This window comes from Lynx canadensis, chromosome C2, assembly GCF_007474595.2.
Source record: "Lynx canadensis isolate LIC74 chromosome C2, mLynCan4.pri.v2, whole genome shotgun sequence".
NCBI lineage: Eukaryota > Metazoa > Chordata > Mammalia > Carnivora > Felidae > Lynx > Lynx canadensis.
The window spans coordinates 25,466,796-25,479,955 of NC_044311.2; positions in this window are offsets into that span (position 1 = coordinate 25,466,796).

Genomic DNA, 13,160 nt, shown 5'->3' on the forward strand with positions numbered 1-13,160 from the left:
CAGCCTGCCTCTGGTCCATCTCGAAGCCCCTCTCCCAACCCCTCCCAAAGAAACTCATCCCTCTCCCTTTTTCAGCCAAAGAACAAAAACCTTTGTGGATGTTGACCTGGAGACAGATCCCCAAGAAGTCACAACCTACCAGTTCCACAAATAGCCAGACTCGAATCTCAGTGTGGGCTCAGCTGGAACACTCCATTTTCTTGGAACCCATAGGGTCTACCCACTGCCTACCGTGGTTGAGAGCACAGCTCATGTTTACGCTGATCCCTTCATGTGCATTTTCCCATTTCGTCTTCACTCCCACCCTAAGAGGATGAGGAAACAGCAGGAGGAAGTTGATTAGCTCCCCCAAGTTCACCCAGTTGATAAGCAGAGAGCAGGGATTCAAACCCACCATGGCTGAATGGTCTCCCAACATGTTCTGCTGCCTCCCACTGGTTGGATGAGCAAATAGCCCCTCAGAAATGCAGTTTTCTCATCTGTAACATGGGGTATTCTGATGTTTGCATGGGTTAATGTTTGTAAAGAGCCTCACTATGTTGGGTACATAAGGCCTTTTCCTCCAGCCAAGTAAGTGTGTGAGAAGTGGCAGAAGATGCACGTTGAGTCAGAAAAGTCTCCGGAAATTAAAGTGTGCGAAATGTATCTTTTTTGCCCATAGATAGCCTGTCCTTTCTGAACACATGTTACTGGTCCCTCTCACTGCTGTCACTGGAATTGTGCTGTCGATGAGGTCCAGGGCATTTGTATTTTTAAAAAGTCCATGAGGAGAGGAATGCTTCATGTAAAGGATATAATTACTTGTGGTAGGGTTTGAAGCACTGAGGTGTTTGCGGTTCTGCCATTTAGATGACCTATTCGTAAAGATAGTCCTCCGGTGGCCATAAACCAGAGGCATCACCGCCCAAGAACCAGCAATGGCCACTGGTGAGTAGTGCAAGGCCAGACAGAAACAAGGGGAAAAGGGTTGCCTCTAGATTACAAAGCCACCCCTACTCCCAATTAGTAAAGATTCCAGGAAAAGGAAGGGGAGTGAAGTGGGACCCATCCTGGGCCATGAAGCAGAGGACTTGAGTTCAAGTTCTCCATGCCTACTCTAGACCTGGCTGTGAGCACCACCCTTGCTCCAGCCTGCCAGGCTCTCCATTCAGTGTCACACTAATGTCACACATCCTGTCTCACCTCACCCACACCCACTGCTCCTCTTGAACTGTCCCCAACACCCCCCATGGCGGACTGATCTGGAAGCCCCTGAGTCATCACTGGCTCCTTCAGGCCCTTGGCCTCCCCACCTTACATCCACAAGGTCTCACACTCACTCACACACACCTGTTCTCTCAGCAAATGTGTAATGAGACCTGACCACAGTAGTGAGGGTATGACTCTCCCTGCCCTGGCCTTCCCCATCAGGGCCCTCCTTGAGTGACAGTTCTCCCCACCTACCTTCTCTCTATTCCTTCTCTTCTGACCCACAGCTGCCAGGGAAATCTTTCTAGAGAACTGCTTGGATCATACTCCTCATTGCCTCTCTCTCAGCCCCACCATTAGCCCCCAAGAAGTCACAACCTACCAGTTCCACAAATAGTCTTGAAGAACTGCAGTGAGTATTAAAGGAGATCATGTTATATAGACACTCTCAGCCACACAATAGGTATTTAAGAACAGTTTGTTGAATTGATCTGACTTGTTTGGCTTTTCCCAGGTTAGCTAGTTACCAGTTACCAGGGACTTTCTGGACTCCAGGCACTGAGCCAGGTCATTTATACACATCATCCTTTGTTGTCTTCTTATCAACCCTGTGAGGAAGAGTCTTCTATTATACCCATTTGTAGCTGAGGAAACTGAGGCCCACAAAGCTGAAGTACTCTGTCCCTGGTATCTTAGAGAAAGGGCAGAGGTGAGACTAAAATCCAGGTCTAACTGTGATGCCACAGAGCCTCTCTCAGTGGCTTCCTTCTTTGTGAACATAATGCTGGATGTCCTCCCCTCCTCACGGAGAAGCTTGGAGAATCAAATGAGTAATAAACCCAGAATGGTAGGCCTGAGAGGGCCCTCAGAGATCATCCTGTCCAACCTCCTCGTTTTATAGATAAGGCAACTGAGGTCCAGAGAGGAAACTTACCCAACACCCAACAGTTATTGGCAGAACTTGGAACTATAGGTTTTTAACCACCCCTTCTTTTATTGTGAAAAATAACACGCATACAGAAAATAAAATGGCTTAATGAAAGATTTAAAATGAACACTCTTGAATCATCAGCTATTTCAAGAAATAAAACATTCCAACATGCCAGAAACCCCCTCTCACATCTGTCTCCTTCTTAAAGGTAACCACAGACCTAACTTTTATGGGAATCATTTACTTGCTTTTCTTAATAGTACCGTCACTGCAGTATACACCCCTACATGCTACAGTCTGTTTTTCCTAACGTTGAACTTAACAGTGTGATGTAACGGTACATTCCCCTTTGTGTGTAGCTTCTTTCACTAAATAATGTTTGAGAATCTCATCCATATTGTCACATGTAGCTGTAGCCTACCCATGTTTATTGTTGTATAGTACTTGTACTGGGTTGAATACTGTCTCCCCAAAATTCATGTCCACCCAGAACCTCAGAATGTGGCCTTTTTTGGAAATAGGGTGGTTTTTTTTTTTTTGTTTTTTTGTTTTTTTGTTTTTGCAGATGTAATGAGTTAAGATGAGGTCATAGTGGATTAGAGCGGACCCTGAATCCAATGATCGGTATCTTTATAAGAAGGCCATTTGAAAACACAGAGCAAAACAGAGAGGAGAACACAATGTGAAAACAGGGGCAGAGATCGGGGCCATGAAGCTACAAGCCAAGGAATGCCAAGGGTTGCTGGCAACCACCATGGGAGAGACATAGAATAAATTCTCCCTCAGAGCCTTCAGAAGGAACCAGCCCTGCAGACATCATGCCTTGGGACTCCTAGCCTCCTGAATTGTGAAAAAATAAGTTTCTGTGATTTTAAGCAACCCAGTTTGTGATATCTTGTTATGGTAGCCCCAAGAAATGAATACAGTATTCCACTGTGTGAATCAGTCACAGTTGGTTTATAAACATACCACCATTTCTTGATCCCTTCTGTAGTTGAGGTAGTTTGGATATTTCAGGTGGGAAACACTTATGGATAATGCCTCTGTGAACACTGTTGCTCATGTGTCCTGATGCAAAAGGACATGTGATTCTCTGGATGGCATGCCTCCAATACTGCTACTTGAGTGGCCATCCTTCTATGGCCATAGCAGTAGAACTTCCTGGTCCTGGTCATGAAACACACTCAGATGAAGGCAAAAAGGACAACAGTATAATCAGCAGAGCTCTTCTGGGGATGCCCCCTCTGACCTGCCCCAGCTGCAGCTGAAGCTTCAGAATCAGGGCCCTTCAACCTTTCCTGCCAGAACTCTCCCCCAGGCCTCCATCCCTGGCCTTGCCGTGACCCTGACCTAGTCATCACTTCCTGTGTTCAGGAACCACCCTCCATTGACTTTGACCTTGCGTCTGCCCCCAGCCAGAGTCTCTAAACTCCCGTTCAGCTCCTTTCTTCTTTTGCTGGTCAACTGGGTTTGGAACTGCACCCTACTCTATTGTTGTTCACTGGGCTCAGCCAATACATCTCAGATCAAAAGTCCTTAACAATGGGCCCTTTATGCAAGGAGAGGCTTCTGAATTATTTTCTTTCCATCTACCAGGAAATCCATTGGCTTTAGAGAATGGCTTCTTTTAAGGACAGGGGAAGGTTGAGGACAGAAAACACAGGCATCATGGGGCAGAAGAGGTAAATGGTGTATGTGGTAGAAGCAGAGATGTCAGTACATGTGGCTGGAACAGCATCTCCCAGTGGGAAAGTCACAATAAAAAAGAATGTTTGTGGGGCGCCTGGGTGGCTCAGTCGGTTGGGCATCCGACTTCAGCTCAGGTCACAATCTTGCGGTCCCTGAGTTCGAGCCCCGCGTCGGGCTCTGGGCTGATGGCTCGGAGCCTGGAGCCTGCTTCCGATTCTGTGTCTCCCTCTCTATCTGCCCCTCCCCCGTTTATGCTCTGTCTCTGTCTCAAAAATAAATAAACGTTAAAAAAAATTAAAAAAAAAAAAAAAAAGAATGTTTGTGTCAGCCTCCAAATGGTTGCCTTTACTCGGTGCCCATTCCTCAAGATGAGTCACTTCCTAAACTTCCAGGGCCATGAGTACGATTGTTTATTTGACACGAACATTGAGCTTGTTTTCATTGCTGCAATACTATCCCAAAGCATATTGGGCTGGCTTGTTTCTGAGTAACAACATCCTCTTATTATGAATTCTGTATTTCATTTGGACCTATCTTCATAGCATTTGTATTACTCTGTACAACTCGTTCTGGGAAATTGTGAAAATAGCAATACTGAGGTGGATAGAATTCTTTTTTTTTTCCTTTTATTTTTAGGGAAATCCTACTGCTTTGATTTTGAAATCTGATGACAAATCTGTGGTTAACTCCACCCATCAGTGCTCTGAAGCCAGGAGTTGAATGTTTTTTCTGTGAGGATTTCAGCAGCCAATACTCATTCACTCTTGCTCTTCCTACAGAGAAGTTCTGGGAAGGTGATGGGTGAAGGGGAGGTGTGGTTGAGAGCCCAAATGCCTAGAGTTATGGTAAATGGGAAATTTTTAAAAAGAACCATGACTTTTCAGTGATGCCAAGGTCTTCCCTCCCAACTCATAAGTTAACTGGAGGTTGGAGGTATATCAGCCAAGGTTAAATCAGGAAAGCAGAACCTTCATGAGGAATGCAGAAAAACACAGATTTGGAATAGGGATTAGACCTTGAGTAATGGTGGGATTTGGTGAAAATGTCTGTGTAGAGCTGTTACGTCTGCATTTGGTGGGAGTCAGTCCTAAAGTCATTGTAGATTGTCAGGTCTGATAGTTTGGAAGGAAGGAAGGTGGGACAGGAAGTGGAGGAGAGCAAGGGCAAGGATAACTATAAACTATGGGAACAAACAGTAATCCGCAAGGACAATCTGAAATCCATGAGAACCAGCTGAAAGCCATATCTGTCTCCCATCACCTCAACATCAACTACATGGAAGCTGGGACCCTTCATCATGGAGCCACGCACATACCCAGCCAGGACTGGGAGAGGCTTCAGGAGGAGGTCCAGAGGGAGTAGGGGAGGTGGCAGGGCCACTGCTGCCCTGCACCAGCTGAGTCAGCCTGCAGATCAATGATGAGCTACAGCAGCACCTTGTGCCCTACCCTGACCTTCAGATCGTGGTGACTGCGGCTTCACTTCCAGCTTCCAAATCTGATGTGAATTTTTCATATGACAATTCTCGCCCAGACTACATAAGGAAAGGAATTCTGGGAGATGTGGTTCTGGTAGCTAGATTAACATAATACAAAACCATCAGAGGGGTGCAGTCATAAATACCAGGCAGATGTTAAGTATGATGTTCCATTTTGGAGGCACCGCTCAGTTAACACATACATACTACTTACTGTGTGCCAGACACTCTCCTAGGCATTTGTGTATATTCATTACATATACTCATTCAATCCTTTCAACAGCCCTATGAAGTAGTTGCTTTTATTATCCTTATTTTTCAGATGAGAAAACTGAGTCCTGGAGATCACAAAGCTAGTAACCAAGAGGCAAATCCTAATACAACAGCAGTAATGTTAGGCAGTCTTTCATCCATCCTTATTTTTTTATGACCTGCCATTCTTTAATCTGAATTCTGCTTTTGTTTACTTTTCTATTTTTTAAAAAATATATTTGTCCTTCTCTCTGAGAACTGAGAGCCTCTGACTGAGGTCCATGAATACATGATCCTGGTATGATTATAGCTCTCCTCTTCCCTGAAAACCATCTGAAAAAGAAACCAATGTATTTTCTCATCTCTTCTCCATTCCAGGGTAAAAATCTTTGCCTGGGAAGAACTCATCAGAATACTAACTAGGTTCATTTCCCAAGGTTATATAAGGTGGCGATTAAGAGCCCAGAATTTGAATTCCATCTTCATTGGGCACTGGCTGTGTGACCTTGGGCAAATTATGGGCAAGTTGAGCTAATATTGTTATTTGTTTTAGTCAGTTATTGCTGCATAACAAATTAACCCAAATAGTGTTTTAACCAATTATTAATTCTTGCTTGTGTATCTGAGGCTTGTGTATCTGTAGGTCTGCTGATCAAGGCTGGCATCGGCTGGGTGGCTTTGCTTCAACTGAAGATTCAGCCAGGCTTCAATCTTCACTGATTTGGGGTGCATTCTGTTCCATGTGTATTCAGTGTTACTAGGAGGCAGCAACTACTGAGTATAAACTCTTCTCATGGAAATGGAAGAGGTACAAGAGAAACAGAATCCAGCACTGCTCCTTTAGAACTAGGCTCTAATCTGTCATACCATCATGTCTATGCACATTCCATTGGCCCAGATGCAAGTCAAGGTCAGGGAAGTACAAACATACATGGCAAATATAGATGGCAGGTGGTGTAGACAAAGAGAGGGGGACGAACTGGAGCCAATAATGTATAATACTTAACAACTTTATTATTATTTAAAAGCAAACAATTATTCTTAGGTTCTCCTTTAAATACATTTCTAGATCTCAGAAGTTTAACTTTCAGAAAGAAAAGCAGAAGTGAGTTGATATTTCCAATTTGGACAGTTGACTAAATGGACAGCATTCAGAGGAGAACTTTAGGCTTGTTTCTCTGCTCTCCTCCCAATACCTCTAGGTCAAATTCTGCGCCACAATATCCATTGTAAATTCCTGTGATCCACAGGCTTTGGTTCATTGATTGATGTCATCTACATATTGGTATCCTTCACAGCATCAACTGCATGCCTCAAACATGGTTAGGTGTACTTGAAGCCTGACCTAGGAGACAGAGGCCCCATTCTAGGGTCTTACCATCTTCTGCTTCCTTTCTAAGCATCCCACCCAAGGACACTTCATCTCCAACATATAAAATTTGAACCATGATTCTCAAGAATTCTAGGGATAGATTGTGCCTCCAGGGAGAAAAAGTCTGTTTCATCTTTGTGACTCAGGTATGTCAACGGCACAAGCTTGGATTTCCTTGCTTCTACATGTCTGCATCTTGTATCTTCTTATTGTTAATGTGTCATTTGTTAAAAAAAAATGTTTTGTTCCCATGGTGGGGAGTATCATCCATATTTATTCTCTGGGGTGAGCTTTCTTCATTTATTTATCTGGAAAAAAAATAAACACTTTTTTTTTTTTTGGAGAATGAACATTGGTCAGCTGACCTCCCTGTAATTGGGGCAGACTTCCCCTGAAAGAACCTTTTACTTGCAGAAGTCTTAACAACAACAGCATCAAATCAAAACCAAATCCCTTTGCCAGTTCTCCACCACACTACAAACTCCTTGAAGGAAACAAGTCATGTTGTCTTCACGTTTAAATTTGCGCAAGGCCTGGCACACTTGGAATTCAAATTATCTTTGTTAATTAGATGAGTAAATTCCAAACCTCTGTGACAGGGTCCTCGTGGCAATACTTCTGAAAACAAGAATATCGCCAGGTTAAGTTGCAGTGGGTGTGGAAGCAATTTTATAGGGAATTATTAATTGCAGGCAAAATTATGACATGGGTGTATAATTCTCTTCAGATCTCCGAGTCTCAGTGCTACAGACCTCATTCTCAAAGTCCTGCTACCCTACAGTTCTCTGGCTCTCTCCCATGATGCAAAAATGTAGATGGGGTTTAAGGCTATTTATTTATTTTTATTCACAATGATTTATGAGCATCTATTATAAGTTGGGCACTATGCAGGTTTTAGGGACTAAGAAGTCAAATATAGCATGGTAACTGCCCTTAGGGAGTTCACAGTTTGATGGGGGATATAAATGTGTAAACTAATGATTATCACACTGCATGACAAACTTCCAAATGCTTCATGAATCCAGAAGAGGCATCCCCCATACTTCCTGGAAGAGGTGACATCTGAGCTGATGTTTGGTGGACAAATGAGTTGGGGATGGGGTGCCATTCCAGCAGAAGGAACGGTATGTACAAGGACTCATGTTGGACACCAGCAAACGTTCTTGGAACACCACGGAGGTCCACATGGCTGAGGAAAAGGGTGTGAGTTCGGGTGTGGCCAGAGCTGTAGCCGCAGAGGGAAGCAGGCTCAGGCCTGCCATCTCTTAAGGCGTCTTGAGAAGTGTTGATTTATCCTGGGGCAGTGGGGAGTCACCAAAAGTTTGTAAACAGGAAAATGACCTGATCAGATTTGTGATTTAAAAAGATACAGACATAAATCAAGGAGACTGGTTCTGAGACCACTGCAATTATCAGGAGAGCAAGTGGCCCTGTTGAGAGCGCCCTACTCAGTGACAGGTCAGTTGTAGAGTTTCACCCCACGATGCTCTGCACATGCTTTGGTCTGTGTGCCTTTAACACATTACAAGCTTTGGCTAATTTTTTGCACTTGACTTGAATTTGCTTGTTTGGTGGTCATTTCATCTTGCCAAGTTTGAAGTTTACAGCCTACAACGTTTGATAGCTTTTCAGTACATAGTTTTCAGACTTTTTTTTTTTTAAGTGGAAAACTATGGGGATTTTTCATGCTTGAAACCCAGGAGTGCATAAATGGCTTAGTTCAAACTTTTCCCAAAATATTGACTTTGGGTAAAGACCAAATATCTGAATTTCAGGCCAGAGCTCAGTAAAAGGTTAGATATCTTTGTGGTTTCTTCTTAAAAAAGAGAGAGTCTCAGAGAGAGAGAGAGAGAGAGAGAGAGAGAGAGAGAGAGAATGAGAGAGGGAGAGAAGAGGAAAGAGAACAAGAAGTTTCTCATTTCATCATTTGAAGAATTAGCATCTGAAAAAATAAAATCATATCCATCCATGTAAGCTTCCCCAATTCCATGAAAGATGTCAGTATCAAATTCTGAACTTTTGGATCAAAATGTAAGACTCAGTATTCCCCATCACACTCAGCACTCTCTTGCCATCTTCCTTCCTTTCCTGGCTGTACCTGCAGTCTCTCCCTAAATTGTCACCACCAGCAGGACAGAGTCCCAAGTAAGAGTGGCCTGGGCTGTTTGTCACTAGAATATAAAAGAATTTTCCAATGATTCTCCAAAGAGAAGAAATAAGCAAGTAAAATTAAAATTTTGCTTTCCATTTTCTCAGGTCTAAGCTCACCATACCTGATTCTGAAGCCGAGTGTAATGCAACTGGATATAACCCATTTGCTGTCCCCTCACAACTCCTTTAGACCAGGGTTCTGAATGCTGTGGAAATTTAGAGGCTGTTTGGGTTAACTACTACTGTACAAAACCACCCCAGGACATAAGGACTTAGAACAAAACACTTTATTATCTCCCACAATTCTGTGGATTGACCAGGTGTTTCTATGTCTTGCTGGTGTTGCCTGAGGTATTGGGATGGTTGGAAGGTCCTCAAAGGTTTCACTCATATGACTGCAAGTTGGTGCTGGCTGTCAACCGGGAGTTCAGCTGGGACTATCTGCTAGAGACCTCAGTTCTCCTCCACTTGGGCCCTTCACATGGCTAACTGGACTTCCTCATGGTGAGGCAGCTGAGTTCCAAGAAGGGATATTCCAATAGGTGAATGAAGATAGAAGTGGCTATTCTCTTACATAGAGTACTTCTATGTTCTGTTGGTTAAAGCCAGTCACCCAGCTAGCCCAGATTCAAGGGGAGGTGAAATAAACTACCACTTATTGGAGAAATGGCAAGGGAATATTTCATGAGAGCATATGAGATGGGAGATAGAGCTGTGACATCTCTGGCCAGAAGAAGAGGAAAGACAATTCAAAGAGGCTTTGTGGACAGCTAACTTTGAAGTGCTTAGACTTGGATGGTAACGGTAAGACTCAGTGGTCCCTGGGAAGGATAGTGTGAGTAGCTATGCACTAAACCTTTACAGAGAACAAGCACCCTCACAGGCTTGTTGCCTGGGAGGTGGTTATAAATATCCTTCCTGTAAAAATGGTCTTTAATTCAGTCTTTGTAATTCTGGCCCAGCACACAACCTGAACCTGAGGAAAGTAGTCATTGTCATTTCCTTCAAAACAAGTTGCCAAGCTCTGGGTCATGAGACCCCGGCGACAACTAATGGACTCAGGATCCCAGAGTTGAGAAGCTAGACCCAGGGGAGACCAGCAGCCAATGAGAAGGCCTAGCTGAAACTCTGTCCAATAGGATCACTTCTTATTGGTAAGGCATAAACAGTTACAAGGATGCCCAGTTCCTCACCCTTTGGAAATTGTAATACAAAATGAATTGAGAGAGGAATGGTGAAGCAGAAAGCTGAAAAGATGAAAGAGAGAGAGAAGCGGAGGCAAAAACAACAACAACAACAACAAAAACAGCTGAGTCATGAGGTTCTGATGGAGTCACTGTGGCAGAAAGAAGTGGATTCTCAGTTTTGGGGAACAAGATTCTTGGGACACAGAGCAACAGTCGGGTTGAAGGGTGAACACATTAGTTTTCTTTAAGTCTGACCTCATCGCCCAGCCCTCACCTTTACTCCCTATACTCCAGCCACATTGGCCTTTGTATTCCTTAAACGTGCCAGAGTTGTCACATATGAGCTTTGTACCAAATGATCCCTATGCCTGAAAGATTCTGCCCCAGCCCTTCTCCCAGCTGGCTCCCCCAGAGCTCTCAAGTCTCGGCTACCATGCCACTTCTTCAAAAAAGTCTTCTTGGTCCATGCAATCTGACGTAGCCTCACCCCCTTCTCCCTTCTCCCTCTCTATCACATCCCCAGATTCTTTTCTTCATAGCACTTGTATTTTTGTACTGTCAACCCTCACTTGAGTGGAAGCTCCATGCAGGCAAGAACCTTATGTGTCTTATTCACTGCTAGAGTCCCCAGAGCCTAGCACACTATCAGACATAGTTGGTGCTCAATAAATATTTGTTCAGCTGAATCTTTATTCCTCACAAATTGAAGGAGCCTCACACAACAGGACAAGGTCCTGAAACACTTCATGGTAGAGAGACCCTTTATGCCTACAGCAAGATAGACAAAGCCATAGAACCCACCTGTATTGATGAATATTTAAGTTCCCTAAAAATAGAACAGAAACTATTACTGAATAAAAGCAAAGCTAAGGACATTTTGCACCCTTTTAATTACTGGATAGAATTAATCCAGACAGAATACTGGATACTTTCGGGGAGGAGCCAAGATGGCGGAACGGCATGGAAGTTTTTTGTGTGTCTCGCATCCATGAAATACAGCCCGACCAACACTAAACCATCCTACACACCTAGAAAACTGACTGGAGGATTAAGACAACAATCTGCACAACCTGAACCACAGAATTCAGCAGATACGCGGCATGGAGAGGTGAACTTGGGGAGGGAGAAGCCGCGGGAAGGTGCTTTTGTGAGCAGAGAGAGGTCAGAGACTGGGGGGAGAATACGGGAAAAGCACTCCTCCCCAAAGGCAGGTGGAGAGAAAGTAGAAAATTGGAAACAGCCGCAGGGACTAAACCAAAAAGGGAGAAAGGAGAAGGTTTAAATTCCATTAAGACTGTAAACAAGGGGAGCGCAAAGGCTGCAACTCCGCAGCTCCATACCTGGCGGTGCTCTGGTGGGAAATGTGAATCCCCAGGGACAGAGTGGGGTCCAGGAGGTCCTCGGGCCACACGGGGAAAAGTGGTTCCACTGCTGGAAGGCCATTTGGTAGAGACTGTTGAAGCCACCTGGTTCCAGCAGACCCCAGAAGGCGGCCACATTCGCTGGTGCTGGAACAAGGTCCTTAAGGGTGAAGCCTAGTGCCAGATGTGTTGTGATTTTCCATAATCCCTGAAACGCTGCTGCTACAATGTCTTGCGAACTTTTCCTGGGGCGGGCTGGCACCTGGCCGCAGTCTCAGGGCACCAGCAGCAGCAGGGTCCAGCAAGCGTTCCTGGGTGCGGCCGACATTCGGCCCTTACTCATTCGGCCACTGTTCGGTGAGACCCTCCGCAGAGGGGCGGAACGGGTAAAAGCCGCAGTCCTTCGGAAGTAAGGGGCCGGAGAAAACAGCCGCATCTGAGACAAAACTCAGGAGAGAGGTACTGCCTGGGGCTTGGTTACGGAGAGTGAAAAAGTGGGGAGTGGACGAGAGCTGAAAACAGAGGACCAGTGCGCGATTGCTGATCTGGGAGAACAGACTGGGTAGTTGGGTGGCGCCATTTTAACCGTTCCCGCGCATGCGGATACGCACCTATGAGCTCTGCAACAATCCACCCGGGTAGGCTAGCAGCGCCATCTAGTGGAGAACGGAGCCATTACACTGAGCCCCACCCAACTGGGCCAACCTGGCTCTTCAAGAACAAGTCTCACCGCCGGCTTAGTTTATGGACTATAAAGCGCTACATAGACTGACTTCTAGGGGAAAACGAAGTAATTTCAGTCCTACTTCAATCTGTTAGCAAGTCCATCTATTCAATTTTCCTTCTTTCTTTCTCTTTTACACTTCTTTTTCTTGAATACAGAAAGAGAAAAAACTCATTTTTATTTTCTATTTTTATTAAAAATATTTTTCTTTAATTTTTATTACTATATTTTTTACTTTTGTGTAATTTTTTTCAAATTCTATTTTACTTCCATCATTTTATTTTAGTCTACTTCAGTGTATTCACCCTTTCAAATTTTCAAACGATTTCCCTTTTTTTCTTTCTTTTTGTCTCTTTTTCATTTCTTTTCTTTTTCTTGAATGCAGAAAGAGAAAAGCTTCATTTTTACTTTCAATTTCTATTAAAATATTTCTCTTTAATTTTTTTACCATATATTTTGCTTTTATGTAAATTTTTTCAAATTCTATTTATTTCCATCATTTAATTTTAGTCTACTACAGTGTATTCACTTTTTCAAATGCTCAAATGATTTCCTTTTTTTTCTTTATTTGTTTAATCTTTTTTCTCTTTTTCATTTCTTTTCTTTTCCTTGAATACAGAAAAAGAAAATATTCAAATTTATTTTTAATTTTTATTAATTTTCTTTAATTTTTTCTACTTTATTCTTGACTTTTGTGTATATTTTTTCAAATTCTATCTTACTCCCATCATCTCATTTTAGTCTACTTCAGTGTATTCATTTTTTCAAATTCTGAAACGATTTCCCTGCCCCCCCCATTTTTTTTCTCTAATCTGTCAAACCACTTTC